The sequence below is a fragment of the Myotis yumanensis genome, unplaced genomic scaffold, assembly GCF_028538775.1.
Source record: "Myotis yumanensis isolate MYYU_CA2020_CCGP unplaced genomic scaffold, mMyoYum1.0.hap1 SCAF_16, whole genome shotgun sequence".
Taxonomy (NCBI): domain Eukaryota; kingdom Metazoa; phylum Chordata; class Mammalia; order Chiroptera; family Vespertilionidae; genus Myotis; species Myotis yumanensis.
Window position 1 is genome coordinate 7,465,554 of NW_027223767.1, and position 25,394 is coordinate 7,490,947.

The following is a 25,394-nucleotide window of genomic DNA, read 5'->3' on the forward strand; positions in this document are numbered from 1 at the left end:
AAAAATGAAATAGTACTGTTTCCATGGAAAAGCTAAGATATATGGCAAATGTATTGAGTTATTAAAAAACCATTAAGTATAATTCCCTAAGAGAAAAGAGAATATGGAAGGAGGACAAAAATCAGAACATTGTAAAAGAAAATTTACCTGTTCTAAGAAAGGTAAACCATGGGAATATATCATGATACACTTAATACCAGTAATGAAACTGCTGAATTCCAAAAACTTTACATGTTTCCAGAGGTGGGAAAAGGTTAATTGCAAAGCAACAGTAATATTTTCATATATTTGCTATTATTATATTTTAGGAGGTGCCTTCACTATTTATTTTTAGCCTAGTCTACTGTAGTATTCAGTCCTTCTCAGTTTTTCTCTTTAAAAATGTCTTTAATTTATTTTTAAATTAAATTTTAAATTTTTTCAAACTCTTATTCATTATTTGATTCATTTTCAAAGAAGCCTGCCTATGTGTGTATTTATGCATGTTATGTATGCATCTTTCTGTCTGTCTAATATTCTTTCCCAGATTTCTGATGGTTCTAGATGAAATGTTAAGTCATCCTCTGTTGCCTTTGTGAATCTCTCAGGGACCACTTGTCAATCTGTTCCACCTGCTCCTACAGATGTTTCTCTTTAACAGTTTGTTTCTCCTCGATGTCTGCTTGTCCATTTATAATTATGATTGAAAGACTAGAATCATGGCTGTTGGTCACTCCACTGGCTTTCCTCAGCAATGGTGGAGGGTACCATTTCAACCTCGGCCTTCTGCCCTAATGGGAGCAGGCTCCAGTCCTCTTTGGGTGGCAGGGTGGGGATGTTCCTGCAAATGGACCTAGCGGAGAGCACATAAGCAGGTTAAGGACTCAGCTCAATAAACCAGAGTAAGCTAAGCAAGATAGTTCTCTGGGAGCAGGGTGTTAGGGTGTTTCATTGATCTACAGAACTGTTTTTCCTGTTATTGTCCCCTTTCTAGGAGACAGAACCTCCACTATAAAGAGGAGTGTACATCTCATCTCTTGTATCTGAGAGAAAATGCTACAGCCAGCCCTCTGTGTACCAGAGCTGAGGACTAGTCCAGCTGGGCTGGCAGCCCTTCAATTAATTATGCTGCTAATTGCCTCACAGGCTGCTCATTCATTCAACAAATATTTCCAGCTCTTGTTGGTGATGATCTTGGAGTTTTTCCAGGACTCTGTGGGGAAGACTGGTACTCACCTCTTCAGTGACCCATTCCAGATGTCTCTATTTGTTTGTGATTTGGGGGGCTCTATTTTTCCTGCCAAACCGGACTACTTTATAATTTTACAAAATTTCTTAAACTTTCTGCTAATAAGACTTTCTCTGTTTCCCAGGACTGCTAAGGATTTAATCTTGTTCTTATGCCCTTTTTGTCATTTTCCTTGGATTTGAGTAGAAAATGTAGCTGTATATATCTGCCATGTTGATGTAGAAGCTATGCTCCTTTGTAATTTACTACAGTTATCTGAGTACATTTACTAAAAGTTCATGTTGATTGCTGTATTTTCTGCATCCTTGCATTTCAGAGAACATTTAGCACACCCTCACATAAACGACAGCTGGGTATAAAATTCTCATCTCAAAATCAGCGTTACTCCACAGTTGTCTGATATTTGCAGTCACTATCTGTTGGCAAACTGCATTTACTTCCCATTTAAGTTGTTGATTTCCTTCTGCTTAGACACTTATTGTATTTTTTTCACTAAAACATAAAATTATATATACATATATATTTCTAGAAGATATTTCAATGTGGTTTGAATTTTACTTCATCATGTCTCAAACATCATGTCTCAAATCCTTTTCAGTGCATAAGATATAACCCTTGACCATTCATCTCTCTTCTACATACTTCTTTTATACTTTCTCTTAAATCTATCCCTTTCTTCCAAGGAATTTCTACTCTGCAGATTGAAACACCTCTTCAACGAGAACAAACTATTTAAAATCCTCTATCACAGTGGTTCTCAACCTTCTGGCCCTTTAAATACAGTTCCTCATGTTGTGACCCAACCATAAAATTATTTTCATTGCTACTTCATAACTGTAATGTTGCTACTGTTATGAATCGTAATATAAATATCTGATATGCAGGATGGTCTTAGGCGACCCCTGTGAAAGGGTTATTCGACTGCCAAAGGGGTCGCGATCCACAGGTTGAGAACTGCTGCTCTATCACTTCACCTTCATGCCATGTATGAAACCTGGTCTTCCCTTTAGAATATCATTCTCTGCAGTTCTTCCAAATACTTGGAGAGGGGACAAGATTAACACATGCCATTTAAATACTTGAGTATTTCGACTACATCCTGGTAGCTACTACCTGCCTAATCTCTTGGTTATTACTCCTCACTGTTGAAAAATAAGTGCAGACACTTCCATAAGACTCCAATCACAGGTATCATTTCCATCCTCCTATTGGAACACTCAGTGTATAAAAGGGAAATAATACCAGAGAAGAGGATGATGTTGCTTGAGAGAATGTGGTAGATAAACAGAGAATAATACAAGAGTAGATTTCTCTCCTGTTCTCAATATTAGCCTCTTCTTACTCTCCCTACTCTTAGACAATCTCATCCTTTCCCCCATGCTCTCACTTATCATTTATATACACAGATCACTCACCAGGCCCTATCCCTAGACTAGCTTCCTCTCCCCATTCCTAGATCCAGTTGCCTACTTAATATCAAATTAGCGTATCAGTTCAACAAGTTCAAATTGAAACTTATATTCCAACCTTTCTCCTTAGATTCCCATCTCAAAAAATGGCCTTTAATTGCTCCAAACCAGAAACCTGGCTGTCTTCCTTGACTCTTCGTTCTTCCTGATACCCACACCCAATTAATTTACCATTGATTATACCTGTCAAAAATGTTTCACATATACCTACTTCTCTCCATTTCCATATAGCTACTTCCCAAGTTAGATCACCTTTCTTTCCCTAAATTCCTGTAGTGACCTAATTGGCCTCCTGCTCTTAGTCTTGCTCTTCCACTGCTCATTCTGCACGTTATCACTAGAAAGGCCTTTGAAAACACACATATAATCATTACTAAAAGCTCTCATCTTTGTGTTACAGCCCTAGCCCTAGCATAATGGTTAAAGTGAGTCATATAGATGACAAGATAATTTGTAATATGGCCTCTGTTTTTCTTTTAACCACATTAATTCTTCTTCTTTTCTTTTTTTCTTTCTTTCCTTTTTTATTTTATTTTATTTTTTTTCACAGACTTACAGAAATTTTTCAGTTGATTGAATGTGTCATTCCCTCTTTCAGTTTTGGGACTTTACCCACTCTGTTACTTCTGCCTGGATTATGTATCTTCTCACCAACTAAGACTTACTTTATTCATCCACAAAATGCCTACATACAGTATTCCCAGGTCTGCTAAAAATCACTTCTTCTGGAACATCACTCCTGATCCCCTAAGACAATTGAAGTGCACCTCTAGAACCCTGTCACTCTGTCACAGCACTTCCCTGCTTTGTGCCACTGATTGTGATTCACCCATCTTATAGGGTAGCCTCAACTGTTGGAACAGGAACCATGTCCATCCTGTTTAATATCTGTATTCCTTGAGCCTAAAGGTGCTCCACAATTTTCATCCAATGAGTGACTTTATTAAATAAATCTTCCCTGGGATATCCTAAATATTTTAAGTAAGACCATAACCCTTACTAATTTTAGCAACTTTCTCTTCTATCATTATGTTGGTGATTTCTTCTCTCTAATATTCTCTATTTGGTACTTTTGGAATTCTTGACACCAAAAATACCTCCTTCCTTTTCTTCATCCATGTAGTGTCAGTATGCTTTTCCTCTGAGTTTGTAGAGAATTTCTTAAACTCCCTTCCAATTGAGCAAATCGGAGTTCTGTGACAGCCTATCTTCAGTTCACATCTTTCTGCCATTTAACATTTCACCAGCTCGCTTTTTGTCTGTGAACAATCTGCCTGAGTCAGATCTGTACCTTTCACGATTGCCTACTTAGCTCCAAAAATGCCACATCCTCTCAAACTTGGTCAGAATGCCAATTAGAGGTTTCCCAACACTTTATTTTAACTCGTGTAGGAATTTTATGGCCAGATTAGTTAGATTTTTTAGATTGTTCATTGGTGTTTTTTTAAATATATTTTATTGATTTTTTACAGAGAAGAAGGGAGAGGGATAGAGAGTTCAAAACACCGATGAGAGAGAAACATCGATCAGCTGCCTCCACACCCCCTATTGGGGATGTGCCTGCAACCAGGGTACATGCCCTCGACTGGAATCGTACCTGGGACCCCTCAGTCTGCAGGTCGATGCTCCATCCACTGAGCCAAACCAGTCAGGGCTGTTTTTTTAGAAGAATTTTTTCTTTTTGTCTCTCTCTGTTTGCTTACCCTTATAAATGTGAGTGTACCTGAAATGGGTTTAGTTTGAACCGCTTTATTGTAATACTTTTAAGTTTTTCAGACTCAGGAAAAAACAATGAAATTCTCATTTTATTTTGCTGAAGTTGAGGTCCATTTTTTTGTAAAAAAATAGGAAATAGCAAGTGGGACTATTGCTTTTGTACCTCAGGTTTCACTTCTGGGTTTGTTGTAGAACCGGAAGTCAGCTGGATTGGCCCCCCTTCACTACGCCTCTCATCCTTGCTAGTCTGGGCCAAGAACAAATGTCACAGTGATTTCTCTGTCCCATATGATTCGATGTTCTGAGTTGTCAAAGTCAGAAACGAAGCTCATCTTTCCCTAATGCCAACTTGTCCAAATTGAGGAGCACCTGCTACTCCCAAATGTGTGGGTTCCTTTCAAGGTGTCCTGTAAGAAACTCTTCAGCCAGGCTTCAACAATAAAGCCCATTGGTCGAGAAAGTCTCCTCTTTACTCTGTGCTGTAAAGTGCCTTTAGATTTCTGACATATTGATTGAGCCTATTAGTAATTTCTAAGATTGGTAAAGATTTTTTTCTATTCTTTCTTGGTTACGTAAATGGACGTATAAAGACAGCCACCTTTACTCAAATGTTCTTTACAGAATTTCAGGTTAATAGCATTGATTTTATTTGTGGTGTGCCATGTGTTATTAATCTGTGCTGTCAGTATTATCACCTTGTACATAGAAAGTCTGAATGACCTAAAATACCTTTACACTATGGCTCCCCCTCCTGGTCCTGCAATGGAAACTCTCCGCTAGGATGCCGAGTAGCCCTGAGTAAAGCTGAGAAGTTCTCCGCTGAGCGAGGCTCCTCTATGAACTGGTTAACTCAAATTCCTAAGAAGCATGTAGCATGTCTTAGGAGACTGCCAGCAGGATTTTGAGCACAACATCTGCGCATCATGGAAACTCTTCGGGTCTGAGACCAAGGACATGAAGGTCCTGGCTTGGCCTGGAGTCTTCAGTCAACAGGGAAACACAAATCCTGTCTAGTGAGTGTGTGTGTGTGTGTGTGTGTGTGGGGGGGGGGGGGGGGGGAGGGGAGTGGAGGGGGCATGTTTCAATGACACGTGGAAGAAAGACTATTTGCTACCCACCTACAGCTGTGCTGCTTTTAGAGAGTCAGGAAACTGGGCTTCTGTGAGTTTATGAGAAGAGGAAACACTTGTTTGTGATTGAAAACACACACACAATTTCTAATTTTTCTTAACAAGATAAAGATGGGATAATTTAATTCTCCTGGTGAATTCTAATTTACTAATTCCATCTTTCCCTCATTATCCATAATGGTTTGAAAACTGCAGTCTGATTGGTGTTTTATGATTTGATCAAATTCAGCATTATGAAATTTAATCAGTTAAGAAGGATCTCTGCTGTTCATGACTCTAAAAAACTGGATGAAAAATATGAGAAAACATTTGGGTTTTTTTCTTCTAGTTTATGGTTCTCTGAACATTCATGTGTTTTGTGTTTAGAAGTCTGACCATTTTTTTTTCCTTTGTTACCTTAGGCCATAGATTCAACTACTAATAGTTACACGTGTGAATATGTGTGTGTGTGTGTGTGTGTGTGTGTGTATGTATGTATACCTTATACACCTTTTAAAATTTTTAAATTACAGTTGACACTCAATATAATATTAGTTTCAGGTATAAGATACAGCATAGTGGTTAAGACATTTACTTAACTCCACAGTGATCCCCTTGATACACAGTTAATACAATATTATTGACTGTATCCCCTATGCTGTACTTAACATCCTCATGACTATTTTTTGTAACTGCCAAATTGTACTTCTTAATCCCTTCATTTTAAAAATCATTTTTTTACATATACTTATGAATGTTTCCATTTGAAATTACTATCAAATATCATTTTAAAATTATTGATGGACTAAAATGTTTTCCTTCTGCTAAGTAGAGAGATACTTAACTTAATAAAATCACCTTGTTGAGGATAACATACTTACAGGTTTCTATTATATGAATCAGGCCTAGTTACTAATTTTCATGCAATAATTCTCCTATTCTCCCTTTGATCCTCTCTTTATTCTACCTGAGATGCATTTTACAGCTTCTGCTCTTTACAGGGCTTGCGTATGTAGGTCTACTTAAGAGAGTATTGGTACATTTCTACATGATTTGAAGATATTTGACATTTAAAGCCAAAAGGTGTATTGCTTTTAAATACATTTGTTAAAAGTAAGTTATTTTAGCCCAGCCAATGTAGTTCAGTGGTTGAGCATTGACCCATGAACCAGGAGGTATAGTTTGATTCCTGGTCAGGGCACATGCCCTGGTTGTGGAATCAATTCCCAGTAGGGGGGGTGCAGGAGGCATCCAGGCAATGATTCTCTCTTATCATTGATGTTTCCATCCCTCTCTACTTCTCCCTTCCTCTCTCTGAAATTAATAAAAACATGTTTTTAAGTAAGTTATTTTAGTCATATGGGCAATAGATTTATTGGAGTGATCACTTCATGAGTTATATAAAGGTCTAATCACTATGTTTTACACCTGAAACTAGTATAATACTGCATGTCAACTGTAACTGAAAAAAAGTAAATATTTTAGGAAACTTGCACTCCAGAAAGATGACATTTGTCCCTGGTTCTTGCCTTAGACTCACAGAAGACAGAGGAGGCTGCAGGACGGAGTATGTATACAGGGCACCATATTCCTACTGTGTTTATAACTTTCTGTAAGTAGGCACAGGAGCCGTAGAGATGTTATTAGTAGGCCTACTATTTCTTCTACACATCAGGAAATAGTACCCTGAATTTTCTTTGCCCCCCATCCTCAACCCCAGTGCATCATGTAGTTAACTTAAGACTCTATTTTGACCAATCTGCACCCCTAATTTTCCCTGCCTAGTGATTGGGATTTAGATGGCCAATGACTAAAGTTGCCCCAACCATAAATCACTGAACTTTCATAGAAGTGACCAGAGAGAGATGACCAGAAGTGACGTTCCCTCCTATGCTGGGTTGAACCTGGGAGACAGCCACTTGTCCCTGCCTGGAACCTGAGCACAGGGCAGCGTGAGCACAGAGATGAGAAGAGACCAAACATATCACTGAGGCACTGGCTCCACCTAAGCTGACAACCTGAGTTTCAATAACATAAAAAATACCATCTTCCTCATTTGTGAATTTTAATGGGGTTTCTATCATTTACCATGCAAAGAGCACCAATTGATAAAAACATTGCTTAGAAGAATTTTAAAACTAAAGAATCACAATAAGGCAGGGCAAAGCCTGCACACACAGCCCAGTACTGCGATGTGAGTAATGAGAGGGAAGGAGGGCTGGACACTGAAGGTTGCCTTCATTGTCTTTGCTGTCTCCCTCAACAGAAAACGTTGGCTGGCATGGGAGCCAAGAGCTTCAGTGTGACTCCTATGCCAATTGCACCTTTTAGCTCAGAGCACACTGCTTGCACATCTAGAATCTTCTCATACAGCTTGTTTTGGTTTGGGTTAGGTTTTTGTTTGTTTATTTATTTTGTAGGACTAGAATTATTAATAGAGGATTAGCTAGCTAAGCATTTTTTTCAAACTTGGTTTAATGTAGAAGGGCACTTTGAAAAAACTAAGTGAGAGCAGAGTTGCATGGATTTGAATTGGAGTCTCAGAGCATCCCCACCCCACCCCACACATATCCACCCAGTTTTGTCCTTAGCCTTCCTATGCCTCCCTGACCCTCCATTCCCAGAGCCTGAGGCTCTGCTAGGAGCTGGACGGACACAGAGCCACATGAGAAATTGTCTAACCTTGCTTGACCAAGCACTATCTGTGACAGATGGGGAAACTGAGGTCCAGACTCCTTGAGGACATTTCCTAAATTGCTCAACTACGCAGGCTTAGCTCTGCTGTGAGGTTATTTGGATTTAATTGATATAACTTTTAAAATTTGTATTACTTTTCAATTTCCACAAGCAATATGTTCTAACAGTATACTATTTAACAAAGAGTCCAATAGTCTAAAAATAAAGGTCCTCTTGAGTCTTCCCCACCCAGGAAGGTAACTACTGTTCATAGTGTGGACAGCTCACGTTCAGGCTCTTTTACATGCGTCTGTAGAAACAGAGAGAATGAGTTTGTGAGGCAATAATACCAAAAAAAAAAAGTCAAAGTGAAAAGGACTTTTAATGTGTCAGTTATCCTGGTCTTGGTAATCATTCCATAATGTGTATTTATATTAAATCATCACATTATACACTTTAAATATAGACAACTATATTTGTCAATTATTCCTCAATGAAGTTTAAAAAACAAAAGGGACCTTTGACATCTCCATGAGCTTTACCTGTTTAAAACTCCATCCTCTGTATTTTGTTATCTTTATACTCTGTCAGTTATAGGGCTATTTATTGGTAAACACTTTTTAAAGAATTGTCTCTGTATTTGCTCTGGCACTGGGTTATGTACCGATATTTCTCAGCTCTCTTAGTCTATACCTTCCTTCAGCCATAAAATACACTGAGTTCTTTTTTCATGTTTTTTGAGTTTCGAATAATCACTACAAATTAAAACAAATAAACAAGTATAGCATTAAACCCACCTTTCCAACTGCACTCCCTCCCTCATATATGGCTCCTCCCCATTCCCTCTATGTTCCACATAACCAGATGGCTGCCACTCACTTAGTGACACCGCTTTCACCCCAAAGCGAGAAATCCCTAAGGAATATTCTAGTCGATAGCTCAGAGGTGACTGCACATTTATATTCCACATACAGCGATAATAACACAGCTGCCTTTTAGAGTACTGGAGAGCATCTAGCAGAATTTAAAACAGCCTGATAGACTCATTCAGGAAGCGGGAATTGGGCCTCCTGCATCAATGAGAAAATCTTACAAGACTCCTCACTGTTACTCAGACTACATGGCTGAGTTGGGAGGGTGTGGCTTTCTTTCTGTGCACAGTGCTCTTTTGAGTTAGTTCTCTAATGTGCAGTGTGGGAAAGAGTTAAAGAACCAAGTCACCAATCAACCTTAATTTCTCTGGAACTGTCTCCTCTGGCCCCTATTTTTTTTTTCTAACTCGTAAGGGTTTGGGGCAAACGAAGAAAGGCAGACACTACAGATGAGGTGATGGACAGGCTGTGAGGAGCTGCGATTACTTTCTGAAGATTAAGCACAGAGGCCCTGAAATGGGGCTGGGGTGTTTCAGAAGAACCTCCCATGAGATTTCCAGGTCAATTTACTGGGTCAGGCTGCTCTACTGTGATCCCAACTTTGTCAAGAATTCTGCAAAATCATTTCTCATGTTGACAGTACATGGGCAAGAGGGGAAGAAAATATATGACATGCTACTAAGAAAAGCAATGTGACCTCATTTGTTTTAGGTGGGGTTTTTGTTTATTGGGGGGAAAATGACTTATAAGCTGGCCAAAGAAAGGTAATTGGGGATTTCTCCCAGTCTCCGTCTCTATAATGAACCACTAAACATGACACTGTTGTCTCTCCACTAAGAAGAACCCCTGCAGACAAACTAAACTTCAGGTGCTCCCCCTGCCCACCAGACCCTGCCTGGCTGAGAGCAGCTCCAGACCCCACCACGCTTGCCCTGCACCCTGATACAACAGTGCACCCCGTGAGCTCTGTCAAGAGACAAAGTCTTGCAGTGGTACCAACAAATAAATATATCATCCACTGGGATCCAGACCTCTGCATTAATAATACACTCTTCATTAATATCACCTAATGGGTTCCTCCTGCCCTGATTTCATAGTCATCCAGCAAACCTCTGATCATATGTGAATTTCTGGGAAGGTGTTGATATAGCATAATAGAAATAGCTGGTAATTAATACTTAATTAACAAGCTGGCATTCTGGCTCTCGTGAACTTTGTAGTATAACCCAAGACCAGGAATTAGGCCAGGATTTTGACCATGAAGTTTCCCTGCCTAAAAGCCCCAAATCCTCTCTTTCACTGTGGTCATGCTAGAAGCTGTAGTGTCCCCCTTAATTGGACAACTGGATGTCCTAGCAAGATATTGCAACTACATTGGACTCATTTGGGGATAAATAGATCTGCTGTAAGGAAACAGTGGGAATATAGTAGCAAGTTAAGACCCTAAGTGATAGGTTAATGACTTAGCTTTAAAGTCTTAAAAATAACAGAAAATCATTAAAGGTTTTTGAATGTTCAGTAAAGGTGGGGAAGTAAGAAGAGTAAGAACAGAGAAAGGGATCTTGTATGTACATTACTTTTCATTTAGGAGTCTTTTCTCATACATAATTTCACCTAATCCTATTGGCACTGTGAGGCAGAAATGGCCATGCCCACTTTATGGATGAAAAAACCAACACTGTGACTTGGCCAAGGTTGCTCGACTAGTAGAAGGTGACAGAAAGGCGAATACTGTGATTTCAAATGCAGTGTTTATTGCCAGATTATCTAAATAGTCCCATGTTAGGGTTAGGCCACAACTACCCTAGTGAGGTTGCTAATTTAAGCAAGGAGCAGGATATATTGGAAAAAATATATCCTTACTGCAAGCAATTGAGCTAATGATCAATATCAACATCCCTTTACAAGCTCCCTAAAAACAGCCATACTTTTTTGTTTGATAATCAAAATGAATATACAAATAAAATGTACTTGAACATAAAATAGTTTATTGTCATCTAATAATAATTATCCAAAGTGAGAGAGTTCAATGGATGTTGGTAAAGAGAAATAAGAAACCTGCCTTGTATTTATCACAATGGACGGGGATTGAAGTGTTTTGGTTTAAAGAACTTTATGATTCTAAGTGGAGACCTGAGATGTGTATCTAGGATGATTAACAGTGTTATGGAATATCAACTGAAAATCCTAGAGCTTGCAAGTCCTTAAAAAAAACATTTTTGATGGATGATTCGGAGAACAAGCACATATCACCAAAGGGAAATTAGAGAGGACCTCAAAGTCTGGGGATTTGAAAAGACTCTTCCCAGTGTGGCGGGATGTACAGCTGGTGGTGGAAAATAACCGAATCAGTGGCACCTTTCTACTATTTCCATAAAAGCTTGAAAGAAAAGGCGCTTTATAAGTTACATACAAAAGTAGTCAGGAGGTTAACATTGTATGTGGCTCTTACACAAAACTGGCACTTCTGCAGCCTGCTCTGCAAACAGGACACACCCACCAGTTTTCTAAGATATCAGTCCCACTGACTTCCCTGGAATTTACAGTCCTGGAGAGACATCCTTCTATATTTTATTGAATTTCTTACAGGGGATGAGGACTGGTAAAGGAGAGGAATAAACACATGCACTAAACACTATACACATATTATTTGTTTTCACCCTGAATGGTGTGGCTCAGTTTGGAGCATCTTCCCATGCACCAAAGGGTCACAGGTTCAATCCCAGGTCAGGGCATGATTGATGTTTCTCTCCCACATCAATGTTTCTCTCTCTCACTACCTTTCCCTTTCTCTCTAAAATCAATAAAAACATATCCTCAGGTGTGGGGTAAAAAGCAAAAAAAGAGACCTATTTCTTCTCCACCTAGTAATAACCATGTCATTCTCCTTTTACAGAAAATGATAATAAGGCTCAGAAAAACACAAGAAACTTTTTGAAATCCATATGTCTGAACCTAGATTTGCATCCAACTCTGCTTCACTCTAAAAACCAAGTTTTTCCGTCTATGTGACATATGCATTACGTTCCTCCCAACTTCTGATGCTTGTAGAATCTCTCAATCAAGCTAATTTATTCAGTTAATGAACGACTTCTTTAAAGGCAGATACCAACAGCATGTAACACTGCGACAAACGTACTAACGTCTTAAAACTAACATTTTTCTATATCATGTTGGTTTTTTCTCTTTAATGCTCAGGAGCCCAGGTATAGGGGACAGTTAGGTTCAGGGCCTCAGGTCTGGTAGACTTAAGTCCCCTGACAGTGACTTTAAGGAAAAAGTAGGGTTTAATCTCTCTTTAAAATACACTTAAATATACTCCCACCTTCGACACACAGGCACTCTTCCACCTCCCAGTGCATTAATGACTTTGTTCTTCTGCATCTATTTGAATGATTTTTGGCCCCTAAGGGTGACACAGTGGTTTTATTCTTACTCCCTGTATCTCTAAAGAAGATGCAGATTCATTTGCTCTGAGCAAATCTGGGCCCAGGGTGGGCTGTTAGCATGAGATGCACCTTGAGATAAAGACCGTGGCCTTGAACTTTGCCAAGCTTTCGAGTGCCTGGCTAAGCTGCCAAGTTCCATTTTCTCGCATATGGAAACCAGTCATTCTCCAGATCCAGTCTCAGGTGTAGGGCTGCCTGCCCCTCCATCATCTTGTTAATGTCCTTAATGTGTACAGTGATCTTACTGCTCCCCAAAGCTCATGCAGGACGCAGTAGATCTAATCAAACGGGAAATAGGAGTTACTCTACACCGGCGACACAAATTCTGTACTATGGACCTAAAAAGCAACATGAAACACTCAATGGGAAAATGCCCTTGCTCTTTACATCAGCCTAATGAACAGGTTGCCAAAAGAAGAATGCCCTTGTTTCTTACAAAAGACCAACCAAGTGCTGTGTTGATTATTTCCCTCGCCATGCCATACTGAGATAGGAATGGGGAATAATTGGAAAATGCAGCTATCAAGTTTTGTGCATTGCCATTGGAATATAAAAAAAGTCTGACTAGATAAGAGCATGTACTACAGAGAGAGGCTAAGTTCTCTTAAGTCTCTCTTCTTCCTACATTCGGAACTTGTTTGGGCTAAATGAACCCAGATGACAAGGCGGAATCAATAGGGATTATTTTTTCAAGTCCGTCAACCCTGCGGGATCTTTCACATCATCACCATTTTATTATTTCTGCTTTGAATCATTCCATGAGGACCTTATTCATACCCTGCCCCTGTCCGTCCTGAGGCAAAGACAAAGCTATCCAGGCTGGGAGGACACGGCTGCTTTCTCCCGTCTGCTCTCCTGCGCAATCAATGCTTGTGGCTGCAGTTACAGTAAAAATAGAAGAGTCAATATTTGTACCCCGTGTCTGTCAGATAATAAAGCTACTGGAGGCGAGGCCACGGGACATCTGCAGGCAGCGCACGGCTGGCCCTCGTTCTCCCAGTTTGTCTAAGATGGCGTCATATTTGTACAGCTGACATTCTCAAACCCCCGTGTGTCCTCAGGGAAGCGCAAGATTTTTGTCTGAATTTTGATCCTGTTGATTCTGGCCTTTAAACTGGAAAGAAAAAGTTTAAAAAAAGAAGTAGAAAAAAATAAAAAGTAAGATAATGAAACAAGACTGAATAACCACTCAGAAAATCTAGCAGTCCTCTTTGAGCTAGTATTTTATAAACCTTGCCCATATCCACAAAGGATAATAAGAGACAAAGAAATGATGAAAAATCAAATGAAAGACCTAAAACAAGCTGGGAGATCAGTTTCTTTGGAGAGTTTGGATTTTAGATGAAGGCCAGGGTTTCAGTTTTAGCTCTGTGACTTGGGGCAAGTATCTTCCTACAAATGGCCCCAGATTTTTGATCTATAAAATGGAAATATTAATAGGATACATTTTATAGAATTGCTGAAAAGATTAAATGGGATGAAGTGGGGAGGGTTTAGCACAGCAGGTGGTAACAATACCTGAGATTGTTCTTATCAAAGCGAAGTGATTTTTAAGTGAACAGCTTTACTTTTCCTTCAGCTACTCAGCCTCCTTAAATGCCGACCACAAGTCACTGTAAAAAAGTGAACGTGAAAGTCAAAACTCAAATTCCATAACTCATTTTTATGTTGCACTTCTTTAGGACTATTACTATTAATCTTCTGTGGCTTATTTCTTATTCTTTTCCATCTTGTTCAGTGTTTCCAAGTCAGAATTATTATGCTAGTCTGGGAACACCATTGTTATAATTGCTGTGCAATTCGACCCCAGATTTCCACCTGGGAATCCCGAGTGTTTCACAGCCTCTCTGTGCTGTCCTTTCTTACAGGCTGTTCCTTCTGCCCTTCACTGTACGGTAATTCACTGCATTCAATAAGCTGGTCTTTCTCTTAAAGTGACACATTTTTTAATATGTGAAATGACTTTAAGTGGATGAGCGTCTGTATTTTCATATTTATTAGAGAAAGTATAACAGCAGACCAAACCCATGATTTCCTAGGTACTATCCTCTAGTTTAAGTATAAATCAAAGGAAGGATTAAAAATGGACAATTTAGCACAGCCAGTGTGTCTCAGTGATTCAGCACTGACCTATGAACCAGGAGCCCGTGGTTCAATTCCTGGTCAGGGCACATGCTGGGTTGCAGACTGGATCCCCAGTAGGGAGCATGCAGAAGGCAGCTGACCAATAATTATCTCCCATCATTCATGTTTCCCCCTCTCTCTCCCTCTCCCTTCCTCTCTGAAATCAATAAAAATATATATGTTTTTTAAGATGACAATTTTAAAAAGATTAAGTTCAATATTGCTTAGACTGTGGGTGCTCATTCATATTTTCCAGCTCCTTATGGCTCAGTGGGCTTGTGTCACTGTGAGCAGAATCATTCCAGAGCCTGTACGCAGCCTTCCAGTCGTCTCACTCTCTCTCAGGGATGGAATAGGCTGCATGTTTTAGATGATTCAGGAATAAGATGATGGTGCCTCCATCAGCCTGTGTCCCTGAGTGACTGTGTGGAGCAAAACTGTTATCATCATAATCAGCTAGTTAATATTAATAAATGAGAGAGAGCAAAGGGAGGCCAGGCATTATAAGCATCTGGCAGCTTCACCAGGAAGCAACAGCTTCACACAGCATTGCTCCTCCATGGGGATTAACATATTCCTTTTCCCCAGCCAGCATTGGGTTGTTGAGGGAGAAGGAGAAGATGGGTACTTGCACAGTAGAAGTCTCAGGGAGGCGGGGGGAGGCGCTTGCCTTTCAGTCTAGTCTGGGGAACAAGTGATTGGCTAGGGGGTGGACCTCATCAGAAGAGTGCAAAATCTGGGAGAGTTGATTGGTTAGTTTAAAGAAACTCCTGGTTAAAATCCCCAGACAAAGGAGCTTTCTCTCTCTCTCTCTCTCTTTCTCTCTCTCTCTCTCTCTCTCTCTCTCTCTCTCTCGTTCCATGACCTGCACTTGCCCATGCACTCGCCCATCTTCTCGTCATAGCCATGTGGCCTTAAGCAGCCATATGGTCAATGGCCGTGAAGACCCCACACCTAGTGGTCTGCAGCTGGGAACACAAGTGTAGCTGGCCAGATGCTCTACTGGACCATACTTTAGTATGGAACAGAAATTCTGGGCAGTGGCCTTAATTCTGGCCCTGCTGGAGACAAGATTGGACTTTTTTCATGGCAGAACAGACAGAGATGGCACCTTGGAGGGGAACCGCCTTAATTTTACGTCATCAATAAAGCTTTCCACAATACCTCATCCTCCCATGGGGCCTCAAGAAATTCTTTTACTAGAAGCACCTCAAGAACTCCACTTCCACTGATAACAAAACCTCTACCAACACTTTAGTTGTATTAATTCACTAAGCCTTGGGTTATGTTAGTGACCTCAGGATGGTGGTATGTAATAATTCACAAACATGGTCACAACAGTGTTTGAGATTTACAGTTTCTTAATCAGATTACACTGTCCCCACATAACATGGTTTTTTGTCTTTGTCATTGTCTTGTCAACTCTTCTCTTTGTATAGTGTAATTTGTCAATGGCTTTCTTAAGATATGATGTTCAAAAGTAAATACAACCCACCAGATGTGATTGGAAGTTTCTCCTCACTCATATTCATTCTCAACCTCAGATACATAAGCCTTTCCTTAGTCCCTCCACCCAACTGTTGGTTCGCACTAAATATACCATACTCAAACCCTTTTGTTATAAATTTTTTATCCATCTTTTCCTTGAATGACGATTCATTAAATTTGGACAATTTTTATCATTTTACTTTAGTCCTTTAAGGTCAAGCTAGAGAGATCTTTTTAAAACATTGATTCTTTCATCCAACATAAATCACTCGGATGGATTCACCTACCACTCTGAGCTTTGTGTTTCCACATTTTGGATAAACATGATTTCTAGGTTTTTACATAAAGCAGTGCTTCTCAAAATTATCTAACGAAGACTCACTAATCATGAGAAGTCCACAAGGATCCCCTGCAGGCTGGGCATGAAGTGGAATCACTGGAAGCAAAAGTAACATTTCTTCATATGTATATTTTATAATTTATGTGGCCATTTTTTATTTAGCCTAAAATGTATCATTGCTTATTGTGGCATAGTTTTCCCAAAAACTTTTGATTAAAATCGATACTATACAAGAAAGCACAGTGTTTATCTTGTGTCTGGCATGGAATGGGCCTCAAATTTTGACAGAGAGAGAGAGAAGAAGATGGAGGGAGAAGAAGAAGGAGGGAGAAGGAGAAGGAGGAGGAGGAGGAGGAGGAGGAGGAGGAGGAGGAGGAGGAGGAGGAGGAGGAGGAAAATAAGGGAAAGGCAAAAAAGAAGGAAGGAGAAAAGGAAGAAAGATAGAAGGTAAAAGAAAGAATGAATAAATGCAGCAATGCATGAAGCATGTCCTTGGCTGATATTATACCACCTACTCAAAAAGTGGGACCACTTCTTTTGTGAGATTCTGTTTCCAACATATATTGATTTAATATTTGTAGCATCTCTTTCTGGGTTGTTTAGGACAGTCCTCTTTTGGTTTCCTTCAACACACTTCTGTTTTCCTTCTCAGCAGAGTGATTGCCATTGGTATAGTTAGAACTTGGAGTTTGAAGAGTCTCTCATTCCTCCTAAGCTATCACCCCATTAAAATGCCACTAGCTCCAGAATAATAATTACACATTCTCTGAACATTCATCCTTGGTCTCGTTCTAAGTACTGCTGTCATCTGTTAAACACACCTATGTGCTCCTGGATGAGAGATTGTTCTGTAGGCAGGAGGTTGATGTGTTTGGCGCAGGTGAGAAAGACTAAGGGAAGGATCCCTGAGTGAGCATCATTGTCCAAGAACATAAGGGCTGTCTTAAGAGCTGCTTCCTTCTCAGACTGAAGCATGTTGTGTGAAACAACTTACATAATGATCTTCCCAGCTGGTAGCCATTTGGAAAGAAATAGCCTGTTATGCTATTCCTTTCTGAACTAAAAAATATTTCAAGGGGTTCACTGTATTATTATAATGACTTTAGAGTTTTTATTGCAAATGATCACTGTAGCAATATTTGATGATGCAAATGGAAAAGAGAAGAAAATGTAAATAAACGTGGCTATCCACTGACCAGAGGTATCAATATTTTGGTGTAGATCTTCCCATATTTAAACTTTTAAAATCACAAATGTGTATTATATTTGTTACTTCATACTGTTGGGTATTACACATTACACCAGGCTATTTTTTTCCTCCTATAATATGTGATTATTTCCCTTGATATTAAATCATTTTCTAAAATACAATATTCATAATGATATAGTATACTATCATACCATACTTTATGTTAGAAAAACCTTAATATTAAACATTTAAACAGTTCTCAAATGTTTTTACTATAATGATAAACTTTCTTAAGCAATATCTTAACATAAATCTGTATTCATTTTCTTAGTATTAATTTCTAACAGTAGAATTATTCAGTAAATTTCTAAAACTGTGTTTTTTTATATTTTTAAGATTTTTGGTACCTATTTCCAAATTATTTTCTAGAAACTTTGTCCCAACTTATATTTCTAACACCAATGTATGAGACTGCTCAGTTAGCAAGTAGTATTGCTATAAAAATCTCTTCTAGATGATAAGTAAAACATATCTCATATTTCTTCTGTGAACTGGTTGTTACTTGTTTATTTTTTCTATTAGGATATTTGTCTTTACTTTTTTATTTATTATATTTTTATTTTACTTCCTCAGATTTCTGTTGTTTGAATATTAATTTTACTTACAGTTTTTGTGTTCATTCTAGTGAAATACTTCTATATTTTTCATGTCTGCATTTCAGTTCATGTTTGTCTCTCACCTTTAATTCTCTTTTTCTCCAAAAACCCCATAAAAGAAGTGGGTAAATAGGTGGGAGTGGGTTCTATCAGTGCTGGCAGCTGGAGAAGTATAAATACATAGGCTAGAACTTCCAAACCACACAATGGAAATATAAAGGAATTTCAATATCAAGCAAGATCAAATTAAAGGAAGAGATGATCGGCCAATCAATTCTATACAAATAATTGTGATAGAATACACTAAACTCATATGTTAAGTGGTATAATTGTATGTTCTAAATTTTTCTCCCATGCATCTGCTTGTATTTTTCAAATTTTCTATAAAACTATATATTTATATCATGGAACAAAATAAATGAACAAGGTAGACTCCAGGACCAGCATGAGGTGCCATTTAATAGCTCTGTGAGTGATGGAGAAATCTTTTCATGACAGAGGATGGCAGGTGTGAGCAACTTTTGAGTTGGTGGCTTTAATCTGCAGTGGTTCTTAACCAAGCTTACGTTTGTCCCTCCTCCTCCAGGGACAATTGGCAATGACTGGAGATTCTTTTGGTTGTCACAACTGGGGATTCTACTGGAAACTAGTGGGAAGAGCCCAGGGATGATACTAAATATTTTATGATGCACAGCCACACCCCCACAACAAAGAATTATCTGGCCCAAAATATCAATATTGCCAAAATGAGAAACAGTGTACAGGCTTTAAGATGAGTGCGCTCCACATTGGGGTTCAGGCAACTAAGTAAGTGCACAGGCCAACCCATAGAGTGAAAGAAAAAATATTAAAATTTCAATTCATATTAATTTTATGATATCAATGCTCTTTAAGCATTAATACATATCAACAGGGTTCCCCTGACTAGTCCAGGAGTCCCTCCATTCAGCTTGAAATGCCTGGAGGGATGGGAGCAGGCCACAGCACTGAGGAAATGACAGCAGCACCCCACTGGTTTGCTGGCTTCCAGCCTATGGTGACATCCTGCAGTTTCCATGTGCTGGGCCAATGCATTTGTGGATGATGTTATGCAGTCTTGACTAAGCCACCTTTCACAACATGCACCCATAGCTTTAAAAGATCTTATAAAGAAAAAAGGTTGACTGAAAATAGCCTTTATAATGCAAACATAAGCAATAGAAAGGTAATGGCTGACACCTAACTCAGAGCAAGCTCTTTGAGAGTCCTATCACAAGAAGAATTGATGATATACTCGGATCTATCCTGGGGCAGGGAGCTCTGCACAGGACAGCCTTGAAGAGTAGCTGTCCCCTCTTTCAGGTCCCATTCCTTAGGGTTAGAAGGTGTGATCTGAGCAACCCAAGGAGCATGGATTTATTTGGATAAGACCAGGGAGAAACGTATGCCCCAGGGTGTTGTCAAAAATGGTAGCGCAATCAGCTAGTAACCAGTGGTGACTTACAGCTAAAAGTAATTCCAATTGATACCAAAACAACAGACATTTATTGTTAAAATCAGTCATTCCAGGTGGTCCAGAAGATTCATGAATGCCCAAGGCTATGTCCTCTCAGTAACAACCAGAGAGGGAACCTTCAGCTACTAGTCATTGGCTACATGGGACTAGTCATGCACTCCTTGGAAGCAGTTTCCAAGCCACTCATAGATCCAAGAGAAAAAGAGGAAACCTTATCAGCTCAGGCAGTATATTGGTCAGCTAGGGATGCCATATCCAAATAATATACACTGGGTAGGTTAACCAACAGAAATTTATTTTCTCACATTTTGGAGGCTTGAACTCTGAGATCAGGGTGCCAGCATGGTCAGGTTCTGGTGAGGTTCTTTGGACTTGCAGATGACGCCTTCTCACTGACTTTCTGTGGTGTGTGCAGGTGTTGAGAGAGTGAACTCTCTGGTGTCTCATCTTATAACAGTGCTAATTTCAACATGAGTGCCCCACCCTCAAGACCTCATCTTATCCTAACTACCTTCAAAAGGTCCCATCTCTAAATATCATCACATTGAAGGTTAGGGCTTCAGTGTATGAATGTGAGGTGGGGGCACAAACATTCAGTCCAATACAGGGGGCTTGCTTAAATACAACCTCTAACCAATCAATGGCTGACCATCAAACTATGCTGACCCAGCAACCAGACCTAGAAAACCAGGCAAATCTATAGAAACAAAAAGTAAATTAGTGGTTGCCTATATTTGGGAGTGTGGAAGGGATAGGGAGAGACAAAAGGTTTCTTCATGGTGTGATAAAAGTATTCCAAATCTTCAAAAGTTGGACTATGGAGATAGTTGTACAACTCTGTAAATATACTAAATTTATCAAAGCCATTGAATTGTATGCTTTAAATGGGTGAATCTGATAGTATCCTATATAATAAAGAGGTAATATGCAAATTGACCCTCATGCCCTCACAAGATGGCTGCCTATGACCAGGCCAGCAGTGGGGTTAGTGAGGGACAACCAAATGACTGAACAGCAGGCTGCGTGGGGCAACCAGGCCAGCAGGAGGGGCCGTGAGGGGTGACCAGGCCAGTGGGGGGGGCAGTTGGGGGCAACCAGGCCGGCATGGGGGGCAGTGAGAGGTGATCAGGCCAGCAAGGGGGGAGGCTGTTAGGGGCAACCAGGCAGGCAGGCAGGTGAGTAATTAGGAGCCAGCAGTCCAGGATTGTGAGAGGGATGTCCGACTACCGGTTAAGGCACAATCCCTGGGATCAGGTCTAAACTGGCAGTTGGACAACCCCCAAGGGGTCCCAGATTGGAGAGGGTGCAGGCTAGGCTGAGGGGACAACCCCCCCTCCATGCACAAATTTTGTGCACCAGGCCTCTGGGGTAAGTTATAACTAAAAAAAAAGGTGTTCTTAAAAATTCACATGGAATAATTATAGCCTCAGATTCACTTCTAAATAATAATTCAATTAATTATAATATCAAGGGAGAGTAAGTTTTGAAAATTTTGACCAAGACTTAGACTGACTTAATATGAGCTTTAGTATGGGCTTTAGCAATTAAATTTAACAATGAAAAGGTTTAACATTTTGAAAAGTAAAATATTGAAATAAAAGAGTAGGAGCATCTCTGTGTGTAAAATTGTTATATAGTTGTCAATAAAATATTTAAAGCTAAATTTGAAGCTTGGTGGAGCAAAGGCATAATATTATGGAAATGTATCTTAAAGTTTTCAGGAGAGTCATAGGGGCTATGGAAGCAAAATTGGTACAAAGAGAAATTGGTGGTACCTACATGTGTCCATCATCTGGAAACTATTAAAACTGAAAATAGATAATTTCTTAATTTACCGAGACAATACTGACTTCTCATACAACATTATGAAAGACTTCAAAGCACACTAAAAAGCTACAGTAATCAAGACTGTGTGGTGTTGGCATAAAGGTGGGCCTGTGCCAGATCAATGGAATACAATTGAGAGTCCAGATACCACTCATGCATTATGGTCAATTGATTTTCAACAATGAGGCCAAGATAATTCAATGAGAAAAGAATAGTCTTTACAACAAATGGTACTGTGGGGAATAGACCAGTGGCTCCCTGGGGAATGTTAAACTGCAGCTTCTTGGCAAAGCTGGATAAATGCCATGGCTATAGTATATGGCCTTTCCTTTTCTCCTTTTTTGTTGTTAGTAACTAGGTTAATTACAAAGGTATCTATTTCACACCTAATGGACAGCTAGAATCAAAAAGAGACAAGTGTTAGAGAGAATGTGGACAAATTGCAACCACAGCACATTGCTGGTGCAATATAAAAAGCTGAAGACACTTGGAAAACAGTGTGGCAGCTCCTCAAAATGTTAAATACAGAGGTTACCATGTGACCCAGCAATTCACTCCTAGATGCCCAAGAGAACATATGTCCACACAAAACTTACACACTTGTATGAGTGTTCATAGCAGCATTATCCATAATAGCCAAAAACTAGAAGTAAACCACATGTCCATTAACTGATGAATGGACAAGCAAAAATGGTATATCCATAAAATGGAATATTATACATTCACAAAAAGAAATGAAGTACAGATACATGTTACAACATGGATATCATTAAAATATTATGCTAAGTGAAAGAAAACAGATACAAAAGGTCACATATCTCATGACTCCATTTATGATGCTTTGATGTAAGTTTTTTTTTTTTTTTTTTTTTTTTTTTTTTTTTTTTTTTTAATCTTTATTGTTCAGATTATTACATTTGTTCCTCTTTTTTCCCCCCATAACTCCCCTCCTTCCAGCTCCCACCCCACCCTCCACCCTCACTCCCCACCCACTGAGTTCATCCATAGGTGCATGATTTTTGTCCAGTCTCTTCCCGAATCTCCCATTCCCCTTTCCCCCCCAAGAATAGTCAGTCCATTCCCTTTCTATGTCCCTGATTCATTATAGTCACCAGTTCATTCTGTACATCAGGTTATTTATTCACTTGATTCTTAGATTCATTTGTTGATAGATGCATATTTGTTGTTCATAATTTGTATCTTTACCTTTTTCTTCTTCCTCTTCTTAAAGGATACCTTTCAGCATTTCATATAATACTGGTTTGGCGGTGATGAACTCCTTTAGTTTTTCCTTATCTGTGAAGCTCTTTATCTGACCTTCAATTCTGAATGATAGCTTTGCTGGATAAAGTAATCTTGGTTGTAGGTTCTTGGTATTCAGCACTTTGAATATTTCTTGCCATTCCCTTCTGGCCTGCAAAGTTTCTGTTGAGAAATCAGCTGACAGTCGTATGGGTATTCCCTTGTAGGTAATTGAGCCTCTTTCTCTTGCTGCTTTTAAGATTTTCTCTTTGTCTTTTGCTCTTGGCATTTTAATGATGATGTGTCTTGGTGTGGTCCTCTTTGGATTCCTTTTGTTTGGGGTTCTCTTCGCTTCTTGGACCTGTAAGTCCATTTCTTTCACTAGGTGGGGGAAGTTTTCTGCCATTATTTCTTGAAATAGGTTTTCAATATCTTGCTGTCTCTCATCTTCTGGGACTCCAATGACTCTGATATTAGTCCGCTTAAAGCTGTCCCAGAGGCTCCTTACGCTGTCTTCACACTTTTGGATTCTTTTTTCATTATGCTTTTCCAATTGGGTGTTTTTTGTCGAATCTTTGGTTTGATTCTTGCACTCCTCTGGTCTGCTATTGGGTATAATATTCTTTATTTCAGTCCGTGTATGCTTACTTTCTAATTTCTTTATCGTAGCATCGAGGGTCTCATTAGTTTTCGTGAGGCTCTGCACAAATTTATGGCAAGCCCTCAAAATTGCGATTCTTAGCTCCATATCCTCCATTTCTGTCATGTTTTTTTGTCTCCGCATCTTTTATGCTTTCTTGGTGCACCCCCTTGTGGTCTCTGTGCGCAGTCTTGTTCTAGCGAAGCCTTAATTGTTGTAGTTAACACTAGAGGGATTTGACCTTCAGGCCGACTGGCGGTGGAAATCAGCTGTGGGAAAACTTCAGTCCTCAGGGGAGGTGCTAGTCCAGCCCTTGCCTGAGGCGGTCGGCAAATGGTTGTGCGCAGGGTTTGGGCGGGGCGGGCTCAACAGGGCGGGGGGGAGGGAGCAGCTATGGCCGCTCTCAGTCCGTCCCCAGGGGCTCTGCCTCTCTGTCCCAGCAATCGCTGCAAACCTCGGAGGGGCCGTAGCCAGACAGTCCCGCTTCTCCCGTTTGAGTCTGGGTCCCTAGAGACTCGCCCGGATCTGTAGCCCAGAGTCTGAGATTCGCTCCTAATTGAAAACGACAATCGCGCCCTCAGCCGCCAGCCCGCTTTGCGCGCGCACCCTCACCACCGCACCGCCGTACCTTTAAATTTTCCACACTGCGCCTCCGCTGAGCGTCGGAATGCTGTTGTTTTTGCTTCTAGTTGAAGAGACTTTCCTCAGCCAGCCTTCCCGTGGTTCTGGTTGATGTCCGCTCCGACTTTTAGTTGTATTTTTGAAGTGGTTGTCCACGGCGGCAGTCTCTGGTGTTTTACCTATGCCGCCATCTTCGATTCCCGATGTAAGTTTTATTATCATTCAGGTATAGTAGGGCCAACAGATCAATTGCCACTGAAAAAATAGTAAATTATTACAGTTTCCAAGAGGAGCAGAGACACAATGGGAAAACGGAAGATATGTCAGGAGGCAGAGGGAGAATGGGGACCTATGGTGAGAGCTGTTGATGAGGTTTGCATGGGAGAGAATGTTAAGCTGGCTTAGGACTGGATAGTTTCAGTAAACCCAGCAGACTCTGGGTTATAGGGTCTGTCCTTAGTTGTCTGGTACCTGGTGCTGTGGTGATATAGCATCCCCAAGTGTGATTGGAGCTGTGTGTTCCATTGTTGATTTGCATTTGAAAATCACACTCCCTAGAGAGATGCTTACTATCTCTAGGAATTAATTAACCTTGGGAGGGGCAGTACATTCAGGGGAAGTAAGAACCCAAATGTCAAAGTATCAGAAGAGGGAAAATAAAAGAGATGGTTAACACATATGCTATGTCCTAAGTTGGTGAATCTGTGGAGACAGAAAGATGGGTGGTTATCAAGAGCTAGGGGTAGAGAGGAGTGAGGAGCAACTATCCATGGATATGGGATTTCTTTTGGGGCTGATGACAATGTTCTGGAACTAAGTAGTAGTGGTGATTGCACAACTTTGTGAATATACTAAAAAATACTGAATTGTATATTTCAAAAATGTGAATTTTGTGGTATGTGAATTATATCTCAATAAAAAACAAAGGGGAAAAAGTTGTAACTGTGAGAAAATTATGCTGTGAAAAAATGTTCAGTTTAATTAAGAAGAACTGGTTGCCTAGCAGGCATGGCTCAGTGGTTGGGCATCAACTTATGAACCAGGAGGTCATGGTTCAGTTCCTGGTCAAGGCACATGCCTAGGTTGTGGGCTTGATCCCCAGTGGGGAGCATGCAGGAGGCAGCCAATCAATGATTCTCTCTCATTATTGATGTTTCTATTTCTCTTTCCCTCTCTCTTCCTCTCTGAGATCAATAAAAATCTATTTAATAAATAAATAAATAAATAAATAAATAAATAGCTTCTCTCAGTCT